This window comes from Melanotaenia boesemani, chromosome 13, assembly GCF_017639745.1.
Source record: "Melanotaenia boesemani isolate fMelBoe1 chromosome 13, fMelBoe1.pri, whole genome shotgun sequence".
NCBI classification, from domain to species: domain Eukaryota; kingdom Metazoa; phylum Chordata; class Actinopteri; order Atheriniformes; family Melanotaeniidae; genus Melanotaenia; species Melanotaenia boesemani.
This window is the reverse complement of record NC_055694.1, coordinates 11,776,759-11,783,418: the sequence shown is the minus strand read 5'-3', so window position 1 is coordinate 11,783,418 and position 6,660 is coordinate 11,776,759.

Sequence of the window (6,660 nt, the reverse complement as noted above, 5' to 3'; positions counted from 1 at the left end):
CGCCTATAGACTCTTCCCCGTCATCAACACTTATTGCCAATGAAAACATGAAAATGCAAAATAAGAGTGAACTAAAGTATTGTCTTGTTACATTGTCTTGAATTTAAGCAAGTTTTGTATTATTGCTTCATATAAACTCAGTCAGGTTTTGAATTATGTAGGTCTTCAAGCAAAGTTTACTGTTATTAACACAATGCATTTTGGTCTTGTTCGACATAACTCAAAATTCAATTTACAAGTTACTAAACAATCCAGAAGCTCAAATTTGAAGTTTGATTTGTTTTACTTTAGTAAATTACTGAAAGCAATCAACACAATGTAATACAGTGTTAATAATAACCAATTACAATTGCATCTGTACTGGGATGCAAAGTAAATTGCCAAATAGGTGTAACTTTTATTAAATTAAATTTCATTGTTTCATGTATGTGTATCCCTGCCATAGAAACATCTTGCCAAACATAACAGCTTATAAAAAAATGGGCTAATATGACTTACAGTATGACTGCAGTACGGTGATTGAAGAGTTTGCAAATGATTGAACACTCCTTCAAATTGACTTGGGGAAAACATGTATAAACCCTGTGTTTGTCAGGACTGTGGCGTGGATGAGAGGTGTAGACCCAAATGCAGGCTTACGAAGCAGGAGAAAAGACGAATGCAGGATGTGATTTTTAAAAACTAAACCAACCTTACAAAAACAAAAGACTAAAACGGCAAAACTGTGGGACTAAACTTGGCACGAGACACTACCAATGGACTGGTAGGAGATAAATGAAACTAAGAGGTATGTACACACAGATGGACTAACGAGGAACAGGTGACGTGAATGAACAAATAAGATCAGGTGCACTAATGAACAGGAAGCAGAAAGCAAAACAGAACTAAACATGACAAGAAACTACAAGACAAAAAAAAACATAACATTACAAAATAACCAAACCAAAACCCACGGATCGTGACAGTGTTAACCACACATCATAATATTTTTATGGTCTTTAATAATTACATTATTTGTGAATGAAAGTGGTCCATGTCATGATTTTAGAAGATCTGTTCATTTAAAAATACAGAACCACAACTATGAATGTAATTACTATTAAGAATTATAAAAAAAAAATGACTAAGATCTGCTAAACTGTTGCAGGTCTAAACTGTGTTTATGATCAGATGATGCATGTATCTGCGCATTTGGGCTGAGCCAGGGATGCCTAAATGGATTCCACACCAGTGTACCATGCTGCCAATTGATAAAAGATCTATATGCAACACTCCCTTTTATCATCAAGCACGGTGATGTCCTGTCTGTAGTTCCCATGTATGCACAGAATTCCAGTATCAATGCAGTACAGGGAGAAATATGACAGTCTGCTGATACAATGGGCTGGCTCCTAACCACAGCACTTCCTCTCTAAGTCTGTGGGAATCTCCCTGCAATTTCCAGACACACCATGGCATTCCTTGAACCCCTGCAGATAGAGAAGCACCATGACGACCCTGATACATCGTCAGAGCATCGAAAACCAGTCCAGGCTGTTGTTCAAAGAGCCCCTGCCAAGTTCCCTCCATTATGCAAGGTCATATTCCTCCTACTGAAGCTGCCTCTGTAAAAGATTTTAAAAAAATGGTTTAGCCACAATATGCTGATATTTACCATGTACTGGGTGGTGTATAGTCAAATGTAGGTGGTTTTGATAATATATATTTATAAGTAAAACAAACTTTGCAGTACTTAACTAAGTTCACGTTATCACATACTAGCAGAACGCACATATGTAGAATGTGTCTTTGGTCATATTTTAATAGTAGTTTTAACAAATGTTGGAAGGTGAATAATTATATGTTACACACAAGCTAAAATTAAACAAACATGAAATAAGTGAACAGGTGTTACCATATTTTTATTTAAATAGTTTTAGCTAAGGTTAGTCTCACTGAGCATGTTACCACGGCAACTGTCTCAGAGTTCAGCTTAACTTGCACTCTGAAACGGAAAACTCTGAGTTTTCTTTTACTTTTCATGAACTAATTGAGTTTGACTAAACCTGCTTTCTAAAATAGGCCCCAATTCCACTTCAGCAGCAGTGTTGGAGATAAAGTATTACTTCATAGTATTTTAGAGTAGGCCTAGCTATTTTATTTGTTGTAATTATTAACAATATTTAGCCTTGCAGTCCATGTGGATAATTACTCTTTATTCATTCAGTTATTCATTACATTTTAAATCATTGTTTTTTTTATTTATTGTATATTTATACAATAGATTTTATATAATAATAATTATTATTATGATTCTTATTGATAATAATAATAATAATAATATAATAATAATAATAAAAAAACATACAATGTTCAATGTAAAACATACAATGTTCAATGTATAACATACAGACAGGTTCACCAATGGTTCCTAAAAATGACCAAATCATCTGCGTACATAAGGTGATTGATTAGTGAGTCACCAACCAACCCTACTACCTGTATCACATGCATTTAAAATCAAAGACAAATCATTCATATACATATTTTTTAAAATGAGATAAAATTGTACTTATTAAGTTTTTTTTTTATCTGTTTACACTTTTCTTGTATATCGTTTTTTTATACAGTATTTATGTTAAGCTGACTGCTGCTGTAACAAAAAATTTCCCTCAGGGGATTAAAAAATACCCACCAGTATTAATACTGCAACATAGTGTGCAGTCTGTGTCACAGATGTTCCTCTACTTTCCCAGTTTTGAGTTGCATTGTTGTTCTTCCCTTCTTCTCCACACAGTGAATCTGGGGTGTCCAGCTCCGGTCCTACAGGGCCGCAGCTCTCCAGGATTTTATGTCTCCCTGTTCAAACACATCTGATTCAAATTAACTGACTTTCCTTAACAGCCTGTTGTCAGGTTCTGTCCAATCAAGTGAGAATTCACACAATGAAAGTATTCATGCCCAATTAACTTTATTAAAAGTGATGAAGTAAGCTAACATGGGGTGTGAAAATGTGGAATGTCAGTAGTGAAATGTCTTGAGTGGTTGGGTGTTGGGTGTTGTACAAAGATGCAAAAACAAACCTAGAGAGAAACGATTGCCATGTGGAGGTAAAATGGCTGCCCACAGACAGAGCATGACAAAGCACACTTTTATAAGCTTAGCCACTTTCCTCTCTGCAGGTGACAAATCATTCATATACATATTTTTTAAAATGAGATAAAATTGTACTTATTAAGTTTTTTTTTTATCTGTTTACACTTTTCTTGTATATCGTTTTTTTATATTTATGTTAAGCTGACTGCTGCTGTAACAAAAAATTTCCCTCAGGGGATTAAAAAATACCCACCAGTATTAATACTGCAACATAGTGTGCAGTCTGTGTCACAGATGTTCCTCTACTTTCCCAGTTTTGAGTTGCATTGTTGTTCTTCCCTTCTTCTCCAAACAGTGAATCTGGGGTGTCCAGCTCCGGTCCTACAGGGCCGCAGCTCTCCAGGATTTTATGTCTCCCTGTTCAACCACATCTGATTCAAATTAACTGACTTTCCTTAACAGCCTGTTGTCAGGTTCTGTCCAATCAAGTGAGAATTCACACAATGAAAGTATTCATGCCCAATTAACTTTATTAAAAGTGATGAAGTAAGCTAACATGGGGTGTGAAAATGTGGAATGTCAATAGTGAAATGTCTTGAGTGGTTGGGTGTTGTACAAAGATGCAAAAACAAACCTAGAGAGAAACGATTGCCATGTGGAGGTAAAATGGCTGCCCACAGACAGAGCATGACAAAGCACACTTTTATAAGCTTAGCCACTTTCCTCTCTGCAGGTGCAACACATTCACCAAGAGTCACAGATAATTGTTCCAAAAGTAACAGACACAATAAAACCATGATGGTGGGTCACCACACACATTTTACAAATTATTACTGGACTGATGTCTGATGTCAATATTTCAAATTGGATCAACCCTTTTGTATCATTGAATCAATGTATTGATGTAAACTGATGTACTGTTTACACCCAAACTATAAATCTGACCCAGGTTTGAGTCCCAGCCCTCGGTCCTTTGCTGGATTTCACCCCCCTGCTCTCGCTCTCTCTCGTCCCACTCAAACAACTACGCTGTTTTAAAAAAAAGGAGAGACAACAGTGTTTTAAAAAGGTTCCATTTCAGACTATATCTAATAAAGTTTTCTAAAAAAAGAAAGTTGGAGAGACACTGGGAATGCATGCTGACAGAGGTGATTAGATTACTTATAATTTAAGCAGTCCAATAAACTGGGTGCATCCTCAAAAGCAGGCAGCTGTGGCCTCCTGCAAAAACATCTTCTAATATATCATCTATTATATTTCTTTTAGAGGTAGCCCTTTGTATGCACACAGTTTATAGGTTGATCCCATACAATAATAGTAGCCATGATTTTCACACAAACAAAATTTGCAGTCAGTAGGAGCTATATTTTAGCTAGCTTGAACTTGTGCAGAAAGCATTTGGGATTTTATTCTATTCTGAGTGTACATTGACAACAGAAGGATCCTTATTAACTCTTCTTCATAGTCACATTTTTCTTATGTTACACAGATAATCACTGCAAGATGCAAATTTTAAACAAGAATAAGAAAAGGTTGTAACTGACTAAGAGGCTGAAGTTGTACACACTCCATTTTGATTTTCATGCGTATGCATGGACAGTGTTTTTATTACGCTGGATATTGTATGTTCACATATAATTTGAAGACAGAGCTATACAGGTAAGTCCAGTCTAACAACCTGCAACTGTCTTTTTTTGGCCCAAGTTTCAAAATAACTTATCTTAATATTGTATTCCATGTTCTATGTCTCAGCTGTGAATTTAAAAACCTGACTAATGGAGTTATTTCAGTCAGACTTTACTCCTCACAGCAACTGGTCCAAACTGTAAAAGCTTTTTAGCAGCTAGCCTATGTACCAGTGTCAGAGAAGATGGAACTTCTTCTGTCTTCAATGACACTGGTGTACTTTCTGGAAATATTAAGGCTCTTGGCTCAGGTTCAAAGGGTAAAAGTTGATTTACTTTTCTTGATTTGTACAGTGGCTGGAAAACAATGCCGTGGTTAAATTTCAACCACCAGCTAACATGGAAAGTGAACTAATTATACAGTCAAATGTGCTATTCTAAAGTCATTCAGCAGACACTTTTCTCCAAGCAACTTACATCTGCAGATGGTTAGGTAGTAGCATTAAGGGTCTTGCATAAACATCCAACTGGAAGATGTTAGTATTTGCCCACTATGCGATTCAAGCTCGGGTCTCCTGTGGGGGAGACAGACGCCCTGCCAACTGAGCTATCCAGCTGCTGCTAATGGCACTATTTTCTTCATCTTCTTTTTTATGGCTTTAAAGGGAATTGTCTTAACATGTTGAATAACTTCACTGCTGGTTACCATTGACATTTTTAGGTTGCAGTTAAAGGATTGATGCCCTTTGAAGAAGTGTGCTGCATATATCCCTCATTGAAGACCATATTGTGTCCCTCTATATTTTACTAAAAATAATGTGTTCCATGAAAAATCTTTGTCTGTTGTGTGTAGAAGTATTGTTTTGGGAAGATTTCCAGTATGTTGACTCATATGAGAGATATGTTTATGCAGTGGTTTGACTTTTGATCTGATGTCAGTGTCCACCCTCACCTCACTGCACACTGTCTACAGATAAAATCCAAAACAAACAATTCGTGGATGTGAGAGCAAGGAAGCGTGACAACCCCACTGTCATTTTAAAGCAGCATGAGAGAACTTCCCCACCACTTCGGAGAATATAGGACAAAAAGGTCTGACAAGAGCATCTGATAGATTTAGGTGCTTTTTACAGTTTTATTGTCTTTGTGTTTCCCTTGTCTGCTATGTAAGCGGAGATAACTGCTTTTGTCATGTCAGCCTTGAATTTGCATGTTTGCTTGCAGGAGTTTTGTAGTTCAGACTACAAAGTTCTGTCACATGAGTTACTTTCACTTAAAGAGTTGATTTAAAAGAGCACTCAGTATTATCAATCATAAGTTTATTAAACACTTTAAGATTGACACTTTGTTATTTTATTTCAGGCAGCGCTTGCTAATTCTACAACTGTCAACTTAAACTTAAACTGAAACAACTGGACTGAAAAATCCCTTGTTTCCTCAAAACAGAAATGTTCTTCTTAAGTTATTTAACAATAATCGATAGTTTTGAGATAGATAAAATCTACTGCAGCATGTGTTTTCAACTTTAGCCTTCACTTTCACATCATGATCACGGCATGCACTCAACAGACTGAGATGGAAACACTGCAGTTAATCCTGGAAATTGAATCAAATTTAAATGAAACTTCAGAAAATCATTTTTATTAAGTCATAAGGATGCAAATGTAATGTGATTGTTTCTGCAAGTTATTATTAAGCACTAAAAATGTATTTGCTGATAAATGTGTATAAATAGTAACATTTTCAGAGGGTGTTCAGTGCAACTGGTGCCAAATATTAGGAAATAAATACGATTAAACAAAAAAATGCAACACATGTTGTGCATCCATTGCTGTAAATACAGCTTAATCTAGCTACTAGAAAAAGGCAGTAAAAAGGTCATGGTCAAACATGATAAGAAATCATCAGTGGATAACAAGAAAACTACAAAAAGCAGAAGCACAGCGGAAGATGGCTGATG